This window comes from Mixophyes fleayi, chromosome 8, assembly GCF_038048845.1.
Source record: "Mixophyes fleayi isolate aMixFle1 chromosome 8, aMixFle1.hap1, whole genome shotgun sequence".
NCBI lineage: Eukaryota > Metazoa > Chordata > Amphibia > Anura > Limnodynastidae > Mixophyes > Mixophyes fleayi.
This window is the reverse complement of record NC_134409.1, coordinates 25979887-25997904: the sequence shown is the minus strand read 5'-3', so window position 1 is coordinate 25997904 and position 18018 is coordinate 25979887. Positions and strand designations below refer to the sequence as shown.

The 18018-nt window shown below is 42.1% G+C and overlaps 1 protein-coding gene across 6 annotated transcripts in view; it reads right to left on the bottom strand.

The window, feature by feature from the left end:
- PAPPA2 (pappalysin 2) overlaps positions 1–13029 on the bottom strand; it is a 194999-nt gene extending 181970 nt beyond the window's left edge. For all 6 annotated transcript variants that reach the window (XM_075182183.1, XM_075182186.1, XM_075182187.1 and 3 more), the window contains exon 1: positions 12969–13029. The gene's annotated coding sequence lies outside the window, so the exon portion shown is untranslated. The remainder of the gene's footprint in view (positions 1–12968) is intronic.
- Positions 13030–18018: the final 4989 nt, after the last annotated feature.

Below are 18018 nucleotides of genomic sequence, written 5' to 3'. Positions count from 1 at the left end.
TCAGCTTAGGAGCAAGATTTCCTCCAGTGGCGCTCAGCATTGGCAGTAGCAGATTTGCAGCTGGCGGGTCCGTTTGGTGTGTCATAGTTGAGGTTTGGATCACCGGAGATGGTATTTGGTGGCTGGATTGGCATTGGCAACGGGTGAAGTGAGTGTGTGTTGGTAAAAAAAGACAGGGCAGTGTGGTTATAAGAAACAGACTTGGGTTCCGAGTATTTAGGTGATGCTCTGTGTGGTGGATTTTGGTGCAGGTGGGGCAGCTGTTAGGGCTGACGGCAAGTGTCATAAACTTGTAGAACAGGTCACAGAGGTCTTCGCGCATAGCAGCCGCCTTTCCCATAGAGCTGAACGTGCTCACAGGTACTCGGATGCCCCCAGGTCTCAAGCTCAAAGTAGTACAAGTTTATAACCCTACGAAGGCCAGGTGGAAGAACAGCAAAGTCCAAATGGGCCGAGGTCAAGGGCTACAGCGGGCAGTCCAGGCAAAAGATCAGGGCTGGCGGCAAACAACAAATCCAGGCAACAGGCAGAGATCAAGGTCACAGGCAATAAAGCAGAGTCCAGGTAACAGGCAGAGGTCGGGGGTCACAGGCAATATAGCAGAGTCAAGTACACGGTCCAAGGTCATACGCAGCAAGATCAATCCAAAGGCAGAGAAGAGGAACAGAGCAGGGAACAGGTAAGTATGCACAGAGCAGGAACTATAACCAGCAGTGAGGCCCAGTCCGCACTGCCTTAAATACTTTGATGGACAAATCAGAAAGGAGGAGGACAGGGCTGACAGCCTCAGGAGGCTGCTAATTAATTACTAGCTTAGAACTAGCATAGGTCATATCACAAACCAGGAACATGTATGAAAATATAAATGACAAATAGAATCATGCGAGAGCTCCTGGAGTTGGAGGATGTCCCTACACCCTCCTACTCTATGCCACAATGATAACAGTGCATTGTAACTAATGCACGTGCTCAACTGCTACCTGACGCCCAGATGCGGCGTACCGCCGCGGCTCGTAACAGCAGCATTAGGTAAGGTAAGGCTAAAGGAAATGAGGTCTAATTCAGAAAAACGGGAAAGCCAAATTGGAGAAATTAGAGATATAACAGATATCATGTCATGCATGCATGACGTGGGACTAATACCCAGGTGGTACCGTACCTACTTTACACAGTAACTCACCTACAAAGTATATTTTATTATTTAGTTAGCAGGGAAAGGGGGGGAGGGGAGCTGCAAATGCTGTGGGATGTCGAAATATGGGTAGAAAGTATTTTACTTTTGTATAGAAAAGTAAATATTTTCTACCCATATTTCTGACATCCCAGAGCAGTCCTGCATCGTGATGAGCCAATCATTGCTAACGGATGCCATGGGTTACTACGCAGGAGCTAAAATTCTGCGGGAGACAAAAGCAAGTACTGCCCCCCGGACAATAAATACTAAGAAAATATACTTTGTGGGAGTAGATACCATTAACTAGTATGTTTTTACGTTTATATGTGATGTATTATGTATTTAGTGTTATACAGTCACCATCTGAGTGAATCACTATATACTGTATATGAATTATACGTATATAATTGATTTATCAATTCTAGGTACTTTAGGGGAGTTGAAATAATATTGGTTTCTCTATATTAGGTTTCATGTGTTATCACCAGTGTGAGATCGAGTTCTGAATTTGACATTTGACAGAACTGTCCTGTCAGTGGCAGCAAACATTAACCATTATTCCCATAACAATTCTACAGTCAGGTCCAGTTATTTGCTGCAGCCGCTGTAGACTGATTGGAGAGTCCTCGGTGGGCTGGATCCGGTGACCTAAGTCATATCACTAAAACAATTTCCAATAAACCATTCAAAAGTGATCTAAAGTAACCATACATTGTCTGCCATTTTTACCACTATCTGTATAATTCAATGAATGAGTTATTATTTTATTTTCAGATTATATTGCTAATCGTCTAGGGATTAAACATTAGATCACAGCCTTTATAGATATCCAAATTAATTTATTTTCGATTGTTCATGCATTTTATTATTTGTCTAGGTTTAATTTGCTAGGAGAGTTTTATAAGTACACAAGGATATTTAATGCATTAGTGGGACTGGGTCATGAATTATTTAATGGGTTCCTATGTCCCGATACAAAATTTGTATTGGGACATGTAAGATTCAAGGCGATATTAGGGCTATGTTAAAGGTAAGGATTAAGACAAGTTAAGGGTCAACAATTGGTCTAATGTCTTTTTAGGAGGGCAGGTAAATAAGATATTGTGTGCCTGATTCATTAAGGCATGCAAAATTAGCGTAAATTGCGTTTATCTATTTTCAAAAACGCACATAATTCGGGGCATACGTCTGTCCGTATTCAACAAGGCTGTTCTAAAGATAGACCTCTTGTTGAATACGGGTTCAGGTATGCTCTGGTATAACAGACAATACACTATAGGATACGTCCAATGTATATGTGAAATATATCTCCCAAAACAACGCACAGAAAAAAATAAAAATATTCAATGATTGACACTTGTTAATACTATAAACATTAATGACTAAACATAAGAAAATAAAAAAGCTTTTTTTTTTTCTATCCCTCCCCATAAAATACATTTATTAGGATATTATTAATGCCTACTGTACATAAAATGCATTTTTACAGTTGCTCTTGATTGCAAACACATGTTCTAGCATGTATACACAGTCGTCATCACTAGTAATCATCATTTACACCAGACAACAGAAAAACACGTAACTTTAAGATGTCCAAAGTGTGTCAGGTGCCGTCCCCGCACTGTCCATACGCACCAGGGACGGATGACTGCCTCCTGTGATGAGCCGCGTCCTGTTGCCTAGCAACGGGACGAACTTCCGTATTCCAGCTGATACTGCGCACGCATGCGCAGTGCACTTGCATCCCTTTGCCAGGAAACGGTACGCTTCTCTCCTCGATATGTCAGCGGTCGGGTGCATCTGACCACTGAGACCTTCTCCACCTATCAGTGGCTACCCTCCCGTATATAAAGCCCCTCCTTACCTCAGCCTGGTGCCAGAGTATTGGTTCACCAGCTCCAGCGTTCCTGTTTCCTGTTCCCTGTTCCTAATATTGTTGTGTTCGGTTGTGACTCCTGGCTTGTTCTTTACTATTCTCTTGTCTTGCAAATTGGTACTTCTTGTTCATCTGGATTCTGACCTCTGGCTCGTCTCTGACCATTCTCCCAGATTCTCCTTTTGTACCGCACTATCGTTTGCTATCTGACCCGGACTGCACGACCATTCCTGTTCTCTATCCACTGGTAACTAACTTGGAGAACCGCAACCTGCGCACCTCACGCAAGCAAGCCCATACTTCCTTGCGGGGGTCCCTGGTGAATACCGGGGGGTGCGTTAGACTCCACACCTCCCTGTTAGTTGCACCAATACCAGTCAGTGACACCCAGAGTCAATAACATGACACAAAGCTTGAATCAGACACTGCAGCATGCACTCAAGCTTGCCACGCCCTTACAGTACATTGACTACAGGTATACGCCTAGTCCCCTCCCCGTTCCGCTGCTGAAATCGTAGGCTGTAGTAAGGGTTATTTGCGCTCAAAGATAAATTGGACGTTGCTGTGTTCTCTGTCGTATGGTTTGTTTCAGGGCATGTGCAGAGCAAGTTTATGCAAAATACGGCACGTATCGTCATTAACACCCTTAATACAGTGTATGTCCCTTATCCAAGTTCCATAATTAGGGAGTCATTTAATACAATAGTTCTGTAAAAACATGCATTTACATAGCAGCACGTACAGCATATGTTATTATTTTAGTCTTCGCTGGGGTTCCCCAAAGAGCGATAAATGGAAGCTAAGGTACAAAATCATTTTTTAGATTATTCAACCAATTCTACAGTTTAGTAATTCTTGAGCAAACCCAACAACACGAGTAATACTGTAAATCATTTGGTTTCTAGTAATCATTACTAATCTGTTCCAGGATGCTAGCAGACAGAAAAATGATTTGTGAATAAAATGATATACGCATCCCTCCCTACACAATAAAACAACAGTATGAAAAGTTGTTGAAAACCTTTACATTTGAAACAGCAGCTTTGTAGATATCAGTCTGTAGAATTTGCTGTCTCTCATTACAAAGTAATGGTTTCATATCCTTTTTGCCAAAAGTGCCAGCTTCACCAACACACAGTGGGTACAGCCATTCTGTGGGCTAAGGGATCTGACCCGGAGTCTTTAATGCGCATTTGGAGCTCAATAAATTGTCCCAGACCGCAATCCCGATTGAGAATTATTATGCGATTCTTAGCCTAATGCAGGCAATATCTATGATATAAGATGAATATTGGTTCAGTCAACATAATGGCAGCCTCCAGTGACATCAAAGGGCCTCATGTCTCAATTATGTCAAAGATTCCTTGCTACAACGAGGTTCATTGAGTCCCACATGGGTCGAGGTGCAACTAACCAAACAGAGGGGATTTCTCACACTCTGACCAATGAGAGCGTAGACACTCTGTATTGGTTAGCTGCTGACAAGCCCTCCTGGTGCACGGCCCATTAAGATATATGAGCTTGTGGTCATGTGACCGCTGTCATCACAAGCCCACCCAATTCAATCCGCTCTGGGGAGTTCTGTACAAGAGTATAAGGCTCCATGATTGTACTCCAGCATTCCTGTGCATCTTGTTGCCGATTACTGTGATTCTGACGTGGACCACTCAAGGCCTCTCTTCTGACTGTCCTTTTGGTACTCATTCTGGTTCTGATTGTTGCTGACTCTGCTTGTCCTGATCTCCGTTTTGGTACTACACTGTCTATTGATGTACCAATTCCTGCTACAATAACCTTCTTTTCAGCTTTCACCAACTTGCCACACGTGGAGTCAGGGCCGAGACCTGTGACCCTACCATCAGTGAAGTCCAAACTCCCTTGCGGGGATCCCTGGTGAAAACCAGTGGTTCGCTAGACTCCGCTTCTCTGGTACTGCCGTATTAATCCAGGTTGGTGAAAGAGAATCCACTAGAATCGTGACAGTATTTTAATTTTTTTTTTACTATATTTTTCTATTTGGAAGCTAGGGCATAGTGGTTCTTCTGCTAGGGCCAGTATGCCCTAGCAGCCATGGGTATGCTGGCACTTATAGCCCTACAGGCGCCAGTGTAACCAAGCAGTTTTTGGCTGCTAGGGCTTCCTGGGATCAGTAGTGCCACATATAAAAATGCTATCATTTAACATAAAAACATTATTAACCTGCCAGCTAGGGGTCTTGGGAGGAACCCCAGTGATTTTTCTTGGGGGAGCTGGCTACATCAAATTATGCTTAATGCATATCTCGATGTGCTTTAATCGTATCTTCTTGTAGACGCATTTTACGCACTATTTTAAGATACTCAGAATAAACACATAAATGTGCCATTTTTGCGTGGCTCATTTTACGTGTACGTTTGAGGCCCATAATGAATAATGCATCCCAACAGTATTTTATAGCCTTCACCCTTTTTCTATATACACTCTGTCAGTTTTTATTCGCAGTCATAGGTGTACAAAGCTCTTAAAAGGAAAAAATAAAAGAATAACAGTCACGACTTAGCTAATAGCTTATATGGAAGCAGAGTGACCCTTGAAACACATGCATATTTATACACTATACAAAATTTGCCAGTACTAAGGGATTGCTTTTAGCTGCAGACAGTTATGTTTTTAACAGAACACTGTGTGCATATACTTTATCCAAAGAGAAAAAAAAAATTGTTAATGTGGAAAGTAAAAATAGAAGGTGAGATGTGCACAGAAAACAGGATTTTTGTTTTTTTGTATATCATCTTGTACAGATGATAGGAGTTTTACATCTAATGCTGCTGAATTATGTGCTGGGATTTATTTGATGTGAAAACTCTACATAAACACAGATACAAAACAAGAACATACTAATGACTGCCGTTATAGTTAATGGACTTAGCTATTGCAACAATTCACAGGGAGTCATTTCCAAATTGATACAAATAGTTCACTAATGCGGTTAAGAGGACACAAAACTCTGAAGATTTTTTTAATTTTTTCATGAGACTTTGAACCTGACCAGCAAAAACTATATTTTATTTATCGGTACGATTTCATTGGTCCGAACAAAAGCAAGAAAGCAGGTTAAGATAGCACAGGCAATTAATTATCCAATCAGCTAATGTAACCACAAATTTTAGTCATTATAATAATTGTAGACAAATAGTAAGCAGGCATGCATGTATGTCATAGTTGCCTACACTTCCGGAATGTCCGGGAGACTCACGAATTTCTGGAAATCCTCCCGGACTCCCGGGAGAGCAGGGCAACCTCCCGGACTCTGATCCTTGATTATGTAAGTGGCGGGGACGGAATTTAGGACGCAATTCACGCGTTATTGTGGCCCTTGCCCACTGCCATAATAGGCCAGAAATTATTAAGTCAGTTTTGGGGGGGTGCTAAGTGACGCGATTCACCGAGCCCTGCCCCCACATGCCCACCTCCCCCTGGATCTCCCAGATTCAATCTTGCCAAAGTTGGCAAGTATGATGTATATTCTTCCTGTGTTCATTCTGGTTTCCTCCGGTAACCTTGCTTTCTCCAACAAACCCCCAAAAAGGTGGCAGCTTAAATGGCTACCTATGCAATTAGTCTTAGTGTATGGGTATAAAGGAAATTTAATTGTAAATTTCACCAGGACATGATCAGATATAAATGAATAAAACCCTCTATATGCAGCATAAATATCTCCGGACGAATTTTGAGGAGTCCTCCTGGAAGAGCAAAGATCCTTCTGGCCCCCCCGTTGCGTGATGCCGTCACAACACCCCTCTCAGTCTTGCCCCTTACCTCCCATCCAGGAAAATTCTAAAATAGGTACTAACAGTTGGCAAGTATGTATATAAAAAGATAATATTATTATTATTATTATTATTAATGATAATAATAATAACAATAACAATAATAATAATAATAATAATAATAACAAAAATAATAACAATACTTTGTCCCTCCCATTATAGAAATCGCACAGGAGATAGTATTTCAATATTTCCCACTGAAATAAATTGCATGTTAACTAGAACCTTCAAGAATTACTTCATTAAATATATTGGTTGGAACTGATTTGTAACACATTTATGTTTAGATCTAGTAAAGACTGTGTGAACTTAAAATGTTACGACTCCTGTAGACTATTATTTGTCAGCTGTACTGATAAAGCAAGAAATTGTTGTGCGCTTGGTGTAGAGTTTGTGCTGTACGTCTTCATGACTAATGGCTCGTTGCTCTGGACCTTGTTTATAAAGCTGCAGCAGTGTCTATTGCCAATCAAGAAGATAGTTAACATTCATTTCTTTGGCAGATTCACAGATAGCTGTCTGTGACTGGTATTATCAATGATTTACAAACAAGTGTCTTTAGCTGAGAAATAAACACATATTTTCTTCCTGTTAACACATAAAAAGTCTTCCAATTTCACAGTCCAAAAACTATAAAGAGATCGGAAACTATAATGTGTTTTCTTTTTAATTTGCTATGGTCACGAACAAAAGGCCTGAAGCTGTGTTTACGGACATTGGGTGTAATTTATGCTAAAAAAAAAAGCAGCCCATAAAAATAGCGTATTTACACCCATATTCTGAGCGGTACACATCTCAAGATGCGCCCAGTTCTGCAGCAGTAGCATATGTGCCAGGCATACGTTAGGCTTAAGCCAGCCATACATGCACCCGCATACACACAACCAGGTCATACGCACAATAAAAGTTTGTTGCCATCTGTTTTGATAGCGAAAAACACGTTCACTGTTAGGCTTTATATAATACAGCAGATATAATTGTCAGGCGACGTCCCTGTGCCGCGTCTCCGCACAGGGTCGGGCGCCTGTCTCCGCCTGCAAGCGTCTGGTTGCTAGGCAACCAGGCGCACTTACGGGCCCTCGTCAGCAGCGCGTCCCGTTGCTCCGGCGGTGGTGTTCAGCGTCACCAACGCCAATAGATAGCCCTGCCCCCTCTCTCTATATATACCTAGCTCTGGCACCTAATTAGTGTCAGAGTATTAGGTCTCCTGAACTCCTGCGCACCAGTACTATATATATTCAGACCCTCCTTTGTCTTCCAGTGTATGACCCGGCTACGTTCTTGACTACTCTCCTGTTTCCATTGTTCCACGTGTTTGACCCGACTACGTTTCTGACCTTCCTCCTGTCTCCTGTGTTCCAAGTACCTGACCCGGCTAGTCATTTGACCTCGTTAACAGATTTCCCTATTGGCACCTTTTGATAACACGGCTTGACCCGGACCGCCTGACTCCTCTTCCATCTACGCTTCACTGGTTGCTCTCTCTGAGGACCGCAACCTGCGTGTCTCCCGCAACAAAGTCCACACTCCCTTGCGGGGGTTCCTGGCGAAGACCTGGGGCACGTTAGACTCTGCACCTCTTTGGTGAGCAGCGCAGAAACCAGTAAGCTGCGCACCCTTAGTTCCATGACAATAATATTCGTTTTCGCGTACGAATGAAAGTAGCAAACAATATTATTTAAATATGCCCACAAAATCTTATTATATATACATAATTATTGAAGAAAGCACCTATCAGCTTCAAAGGTGAATTTGCAATTAGCCAATCAGAAGCAGCAAGCTGGTGCTGGTGTCTGTCATCATCATTACCGTGTTTTTGTACCTGCCCTCTAGTAGATACAAAAGATACAGCCCGTGATTGGTACATGAATCTCCGTGGTGGTCTGCCTCGACCGCATTTACATGAATACGCCCTCACTCTACGCGGCCTATGTTAGACTGTCCCTTCCCAGCTCTCCAGTCGTATGGATACGCCAGTGTCAGATGCGCGCAAAGAAAGCATGCGCACATATGCGTGCGCTCTCTCTGTGGGCATGCACAGTGGAACTATTCGTAATTTATACTACACAAATGGTGTGTGGCTGGCCAAAGATGGTGATCACAGCCCTGCTAACTGCAGTCAAACCCCAAACTTTATCTTCATGCCCAGTTGGTCCCCCTCTGTAATGTCCTGCAAGAATGCCCTGATAATGTCACAGACCATACCGTGTTCATTTCGAGATACCCTACAAAGCAATTTATTAAATTGCTTGAAAATAGATCCTGGACTTCGTGTGGTTAAATTATTTAAATACATGGTCTAATAGGTCTTGTGTTGTTGAATCGTTCATGTAGGTGGTCTACTATTTAACCATCTGGTTGTGTAGCCTTCTACAAGTACATAACAAAGTTGCCCATTAGGATTCAAGTCTTGCAGCGGATGTCACCTGTATGTCATAGACTGAGTGATAAGATATCGCTGCATCTGTTTAATAAGACAGCATAGTCCAAGGAGATTCGCCAATGTTTGCTCAATCCTTCCATCTATTCATCCTGCTACACTGGGAGGTGACTTTTGCCCCTTCTCTTGCTGGTGTCTAGCACTGTGAAAAGCCTCAATTCACCCTTATTTGGGATAAGTACCTGCCAAAACCCAGGCTTACAAGTATCTTTTTTACTTTCTAAAAAATACATAACAATCTGTACCATTATCCTGACAAGACTCCCTTGGCATTTTAATAAAACGTGTATGCAACTTCAATTAATGTCAGATTTCCTCTATTTCTTTTTCAGCTTTGATTAATAGACCTGGTTCCTGTAAAATTAACAGCTTCTCACCTCTGCTGTGAAGAGCAGTTCAGGGTCATCCCTAATGATACTGAATAGTGTTCTCTATAGCTGATAAATTATGGCAAATTCTGCAAATCTGTCAGCGCGCGGGCTGTAACTTTGTAACTTGCAGTGACATTACAGATCCTGTAACTTCAAAAGATGACAAATCTTGGAAAATATGACAATATAAAGTATATGTTCATTGACATACACACTGTCATACTTCTTCCTCCTTGCCTGTGGCGATCATTCTTCAACCTCCTGACAAAATCCTACCGAGCACCGAAAATTTGCAGCTTGTCTTACTGCCCAATATTCTACTTTGTGGTTTTATCTATTGAGGGATTTAGAGGAAATTTTTACTTTTGACTTTAGTCATTTTCTCCTTATTTTCGAACGCAGTGCACCTTAAAATGACAATATGAAAAAAAAGCTCTTTTATTACAACTTCTATAGCATTATTCCTGTTGAATGAATGAACAGATTCCAAAATTTAACAGTCAACATGTCAATCACATCCCATACGCAAACTGATAACTGTTTTCAGTTACTCTATAATCCGTAATGGTAATCTAATTTATGTTGCTGGGAAGATTCCCATGCAAACTGGATTTTAAAGTGCTTGGGGCAGTCCTGGATTTATGTTAATGATTTACAGATTGGATGATATCTGTTTGAAAAGGGGGTTTTATAACCGGAATTTTGAGATAATTCAATTTTTATGATTGATGTCTTCTTGATAAAATTGATCGAATTGAATTTCCAGGCGGTCTCTGAACTAGGGGGATATTTAAAAGAAATACCAAAATATTTTTGCAAAACGGTGGATAGTTCTACAAAGGCATTGAATGCTGGCAAAACAAGCTGCATATGTGATGTTTGTTTCATAAGTATAATTTGTTGTTGCATTTGGCTTTTTTTAACTTTTGACTGTGAAAGTTCTAATGCTCTGATTGGCTACAGATATGTTTGAGCCCTGCTGACTGTGAAGTTGCTTACATAAAGACAAGTTTGTGAAGAAGCCCACGATGAAACGCAACAGTCGCTCATGTCCTCATATATAGGTGTGTTTGTTTGTGTATGGAACTTCATACAGTAATGTCAATGCACCTGGGGCCCAGACGCTGTACGAATCACATCCTTGTTTTTATTATTATTATTATTAGTTTTTATTTATAGGGCGCCACTAGGTATCCGTAGCGCCGTACAGGCACAGACAGAATCACAGTACACAGTGAGACAGCACGGTACAGTTAACAAAAAGCACAGTAACTCGGAAGCTCAAAGTACAGCTAGATGACAGGTGCAAGACCCCAGCGGGGTAGAGAGAAGGGTTGAAGGGCAGAAGGACCTCACGGAAGAGGTAACAAGCTGGAGAGCAGAGTTAAAGTGATGGAGAACAGAAGAGAGCGTACAATCTAAGGGGAGGGTAGGACAGACAGAGACGAAAGGGTAGGAGGAGGAAAGGGGGCAGTACATAATGCCCAATTAAAAGGCAGCCCCTCACGGCATGCTTCAGTGCCTGCAAACTGTCAGGGAACTAGGTCACTGGAGGAGATGGGGGCAACTATGGCTGTGAAGGAGAAGGTAACTGAGAATCAGGCACAAGGACACTCAGACCGATGATGGTTGGGTGGTCAGGCTCGACAAAATCTGGTTGCCAAGTCGACTAGAAATTATACCCTGGCTACTGGTCCTGGGACCCAACCTCAGGCCATGCCTCACTGTGATGATGGAGGCACTGGTGAGAGAGCCAATCAGAATGAATCCACTGCACTCTCATTTGCTGCCAGACTGTCACTCAGGGACAGTACTGCATAGGTCTAAATTATGCTAGAGAAAAGACCAAAGTCTCATCTTGTGAGATTAAGCTTAGCACTGCTAGAGCTAGCTAAAGATAGTCCTCCATGCTGTCTGGCTGGCCCTGGGAGCCACCTCTCAGGCAGCACAGGTGGGTATTATTCTTTCAGAAATTAATGGCTTTTAAGTTTTGGCCCTGGCTACCAACTGTTGAAAAAAATTGTAGAACCCTGATACATGTATAATGTAACCCACATATATTGTTTGTTGTTTTGCCATCACTGGCTATAATGCATTCCTTTACGGAAGATGTTTATAATAGTCATGTAGTGTAAGTGGGCGGGGACTGTAATTGGGGCGGTCATTTACAAAACGGCTGAGGGCCAGCGGAGAATCCTCATTTGTGTGCCTTGATTTACGCAGGTACTCTTTGATTACCACGCATTGCATTTGCAGAGATGCAGAAGTATGCAGCGGATGAAGGGCTTGAAGTGCACTTAGCCTTGTGGAGCAATGCAGAAAACTGTGATTTCATTATTTAGATAGAGACAGCTAAAATTGCATAAAGGAGTAACACAAAACTATTTACACTCTGAAAAGGAAATGGGCTATGCATCAGCTCAAAACTGGTGGAGATGAGGTGTTAAATGTATGAAAGTGCCATTCTGGCAAATCGCTGACCTTCGGACAGATTTAAAACGGCAATTTAAATTAAGGCAAGTTTTGGCTTTAATTAGTTTGCTGTCTTAAATCTGCCCCTCAGAATCACAATTTGATATATTTACCCCTAGGTATCTTCCTAAACATTTGACACCAAACGAACAAACGTGCTCCATATAATAAAAGCATTACCAGTGGTCCCATAATCTAGTGATGCATTTAAGCCATCAATGAGGCTAAGCACAGCAGTATTGTAGGAGAAATATGGGTGGGGGTGGGGGATAACTTCATCAAAGGGGTGTTTCTAAAGTGGTAAGAGGTTCTATAAGAAGACACCTATCAGTAACACCATATACAAAACAAGGGCAATTTATAAATGATGTCTACTGTGTGCACAGGCGGTGCTTTTAGCAAAGCACTACTGCTATAGACCTTATATGCCAATATTAATAAATCTGTTTAATACATCCACATCTATTTTACATCCTTTCTTGCGCCAGGTTATACCATCCAGTATTACTTTTAGCAAATCACACCTACAAAAATGTTAAGAAATACATATTGCTACTGAACACAACAAGTACTGAGCATTGTGACACAATTAAAAAATTGTAGAGGTAAAATTACTTTTACACTTAAATAAGTTTTCATTAATGTCATGCAGGGGTTCAGCAGGTTACCTGTTGAATTACTGCCAATCTCACATTTAACAAACACTATAATTTGGGAGATAGCCTTTAATATATATTATATATATATATATATATATATATATATATATATATTAAAGGCTATGTATTACTGAGCTGTACATTAAATAATAGGATTTATACTTAACTAAATCTGTCCACCATTCTGCCTGTCCTTCTCTGCAGAAGGTTGCCATGTGAGGAGGGAGGAGCTTCCCTAACCAGGAACATCTTGCTAGGCAGCAGATCTGCTTGTCAGAAATGCACGTTGCGGATTGGTTCATTCCTACACGTGGGCGGGGCCAGTGATTCCACAGTAACTCAGTCTCAGCTTGTTGACCTGCATGAGAGGCCATAAGATTAGTAAGGTAACTGTATGGCAGTAGTTGCAGTAGTCTATAATGGAGATAATGGGGAGATAATACTCTGCAGTGGGTGGTATTCTAGGTTAACACTGAACATTGTATTTTATCATGTTTCATATCTCAAATGTTCAATTTGGGGGGTTTGTGATCCTTTAATTAAACAATTTACTAAAGAAAATATATATAACAGTCATTTTAAAAATGGTAGATTTTTTTTAATATTGCTAATAAACAATTTCAGGGAGTTCATTCAGTTCTAGTATACAAATCATTGTCTGCAAACTCATATTTCTGCATGGAACTTCTTTTATTGTTGAAGGGGGTGGAAACCCACCAGCTGCATCACAATGATTATTGCAATTTATCAGAGGTTTTGGCAGCAGTGGGTGTATCTGGCTGAAGAGAGTGACCTATGGTAGAATCTGAGGCAATCATGTGACGCGCACATCCAATCCTGGGACACCATGTTTGACCAGGTAGTCTCACTGCTGCCATGAGCTGAAAGTAACTGTAATATAACTTTAACACTATAAACAAGTAAAATGGCTTCATGATCTGTTTCATTCATTTGCAACAGATAAAACACTTGGGTGTATATTTATTAAACTGCGGGTTTGAAAAAGTGGAGATGTTGCCTATAGCAACCAATCAGATTCTAGCTATCATTTTGTAGAATGTACTAAATAAATGACAGCTAGAATCTGATTGGTTGCTATAGGCAACAGCTCCACTTTTTCCAACCCACAGTTTAGTAAATATACCCCTAGGAAACAATGATCTTGGAGACCCAAATCGATCAGCCTGGCTCCACATGTGGGAGTATGCAGCTATCATACTCATCCTGAGCTGCGGTAAATGTGCAGCAGCTATGATTATCACCCAGTCCTGCCATTGATGTTAAGACATGAAATTTAACTTGACTGGCTTGAAGATTGCTGCAGAAATGCTGCTTGGATTTGTGGATAAAGTGCAGGACCACTGATGTCACAGCAGCACAAGTGACTGTTGGTTTTATTAGCGCTGAATCAGATCCATTTAGAATAGTGTTCTATGAAGGATGGAGGCAGCGTTAGCTGCCTGTAATAGTGGGGTGATAATATGTATCTTAATTAATTGATTGACTGATTGAGATTATTTTAAATTCATTAGCATTGAATTAGGATCTATTTCCAACATGCATGTCCTAAGGCGGAGGTATAGGCTTATTTTATTCTATCTACAGTATACCAAGTTCACCTACTGTATATACTAAAGTATCCCTGACAACTGGACTCCAATGCTGGTAACTGTAGCATGCACATGCATAGTAAATCTGTTTTTGAGCTATTGGCAATTTTCCTTTGTATTAGAAAGTGGTATTAATAGAAATGTATAATTTAATTAATAAGTAAGAAGCTTGCTATAGTATCACAACTTTGTATTTCTGTTATTCCTTGCTTACCACGGAGCTGCATAATATTTTTAAAATATAATAATAATAATAATACAATTGTATTCTAACTAATATATGAAACATGTACTACATGTTTATCTTGCTTTGTAAACATTACCAAACTGAATCCAGGACAGGTTTTCTACCTGTATTTAGCCTATACCAATTAGCTGACTGAGCACATAATACCTAACTTTATCATTGTCATCCAGTGTGACGATGGGTCAGTGTCCAGCAGGGAGAGAGATTAACAGTCTGCACCAAATGACTGTGTGCCTGTTACACATATTACTCTTTATTACTGGAGCAGGATCAATATCCCACCTCTGCCATGTGCACGCGCCCTCTGCGCAGGCCACATACAATGTCATACAAGTATAAGGATGTGTGTATGAATATGCATGTATGTTTATAATGAGACGTTTTTGCATGTTCAAAAAGGTCACAAATGACTTATGTTACCTGCAGTGCAGGTCAGGTATTAACGTGTTCAATATTAAAGAAAATAATGGACTTACCATTACGTAATGTGTTGTTTAATTTCTTTTTTTAAATAAATGAATAAATTAAAAAATGTAGATAAAACAAATAAATGTATATACAGGAGCAACATTAATATTTTCAAGGGACGATGGGATATTCCACTCTCTCTAAACCGTCCATTTCATATTTCTGGTTTAGAGGGGAGTTATAGACACCTAATTCATCACTATTTTGTGGGTATAATCCGGAAAATGAATTTGCACATGACCAGAACCGGACCATACATCACAGAACGCAGCAACGTTTGTCCTCGCACCGTGCATAGGTGCTGGGGACGAACGCCTGTCTTGAAGCAAATCCTGTCCCGTTGCCTAGCAATGTGACGTACTTCTGGGTCCGCTGGGCGCGCATGCACAGAAGGCACGTCCCGTTGCCTAGCAACAGGACGCTTCTTTACTTGTTCTGTCAGGGGTCAGGTGCACCTGACCGCCACCATTACCCTCCACCTATCAAGGGCCAGGTTAGGGTTCATAAGGCACCTCCCATCTTATGTCTGTGCCAGAGTTTCCGTTTCACCTTTCTCCAGCGTGCTTTATCCTGCACCCGTGTTCCTGTTATTGTCTATTGGTATTTGGCTCCCGGCTTGTTCCTGACCACTCTCTCTGTCCTGCGATTTGGCTCCGTTGTTACCTGGATTCCGACCCCTGGCTCGCCTTTGACCTTCCCTCTGGATCTCCCACGTGTACTGTGCTATTGTTTGGCACTGACCCGGACTGTACGGCCATTCCTGCTCTCTCCCGCTGCACTGTTAACTAGCTTGGAGAACCGCGACCTGCGCACCCCATGCAGCCAAGCCCATACCTCCTTGCGGGGGTCCCTGGTGAATACCAGGGGTGCGTTAGACTCCGCGCCTCCCTGTCTAGTGGTGTCAATATCAGTCAGCGGCATCCTCAAAGTCATTATCGTGACAACGTTCAATTCATCTTCGAGCGCAAAGGACACTTACTACAGCCTATAATTTCAGGGAGTCAATGGGATGGGGAAGGGGCGTTTGGCTGTAGTTAATTTACAGTAAGGGCGTTCCAAACTTGAGCACAAGCAGCAGCATCTGATTCACGCTCTGGATATCTCTCAGGTACTTGTCTTTCAGATGTATCTCTTGCTCCAATTACAGGTCAGGTCTAAGTGCTGATTACTAATGATGACGGCTGTGTATGCATGCTATGACAGGTGTATGCAGAGCCGTAACGAGGCCGGTGCGGGCGGTGCCGCCGCCCCGGGCGCAGTCCCAAGGGGGCGCAATGGCCGCCCGCACCTGCCTCTGTGTGAGGAGTGAAAAAAAATAAAAATTAAACAGACCTCAGATTCAGACTGCCGGCCGCCCGGCGCATCCAAAATGGCGGCCGGCACCCGGCTCCACCCCCTTCTGAACTCTGCCCTCTGCCTCATGACGTTGCTAGGCAACAGAGGAGCAGAGAACCAGAGAGGAGCCAGGCAGCGACGGCTAGACAGGAAGAAAGAGGAAAAAAGTAAGTTTAAAAGCAGGGGAAAGGGGATGTGTGTTGCTATTATGGAGGGAGGGGAGGGGGGGGATGTGAGCTGCTATTATGGAGGGAGGGGAGGGGGGGGATGTGAGCTGCTATTATGGAGGGAGGGGAGGGGGGGATGTGAGCTGCTATTATGGAGGGGAGGGGGGGATGTGAGCTGCTATTATGGAGGGAGGTGGGCATGTGAGTTGCTATTATGGAGGGAGGGGGGCATGTAAGCTGCTATTATGGAGGGAGGGGATGTGAGCTGCTATTAAGGAGGGGGGATGTGAGCTGCTATTAGGGAGGGGGGGTGTGCTGCTATTATGGAGGGGAGGAATGTGTGCTGCATCTTGCTATTATGGAGGGGAGATGCTGCTATGCTTTATGAGGGAAGGGGGAGTATGCTGCCATAATGTGTGAGGGAAGGGGGGGATGTATTAATGTGTGATATGAGGGTAGGGAGGTTAGGTGTCTTAGTACATGGGTGGGAGGTAGGCTATTAATTTAATGGTGACGTTTAGGTGGGGGCTAATTATTTAATGGGTACTATTTTATTTGTGGGGTGCTGGTGGGTCAATTAAATTTATTGTTGGGGCTTTTTATTTTAATGGTAGGGTCTATTAATTTCAGGTTAGGTATTTATCTGTTTTGCAGTCACAAGAATGCTCTCTGTATTGTATGGTGGTCATAGGAATGCTCTCTGTATAGTATGGCAGTCATAGGAATGCTCTCTGTATAGTATGGCGGTCATAGGAATGCTCTCTGTATAGTATGGCGGTCATAGGAATGCTCTCTGTATAGTATGGCAGTCATAGGAATGCTCTCTGTATAGTATGGCGGTCATAGGAATGCTCTCTGTATAGTATGGCGGTCATAGGAATGCTTTCTGTATAGTATGGCGGTCATAGGAATGCTCTCTGTATTGTATGGCGGTCACAGGAATGCTCTCTGTATAGTATGGCGGTCACAGGAATGCTCTCTGTATTGTATGGTGGTCACAGGAATGCTCTCTGTATAGTATGGCGGTCATAGGAATGCTCTCTGTATTGTATGGTGGTCACAGGAATACTCTCTGTAAGGTATGGCGGACACTAGGAGGCTCTTTATATTGTATGTGTGTATGTGTGTGTGTATGTATGTATATATATATATATATATATATATATATATATATATATATATATATTCATTTCGTGCGATGGTGATAAGGGGGCACGATGGGATAAAGTTGGCTCCATGGCACGGTGTGATAAAGGAGAAACTGTGATGAAGGGGCAGTGTGATACAGATGGTACTGTTACATTTGTTTTAATTTGTTTCAGTGAGTTTTATTTCAATAACCAATTCATTTGTTATACAGCTAGCATGTGATAGCTGCATTTAAAGTACT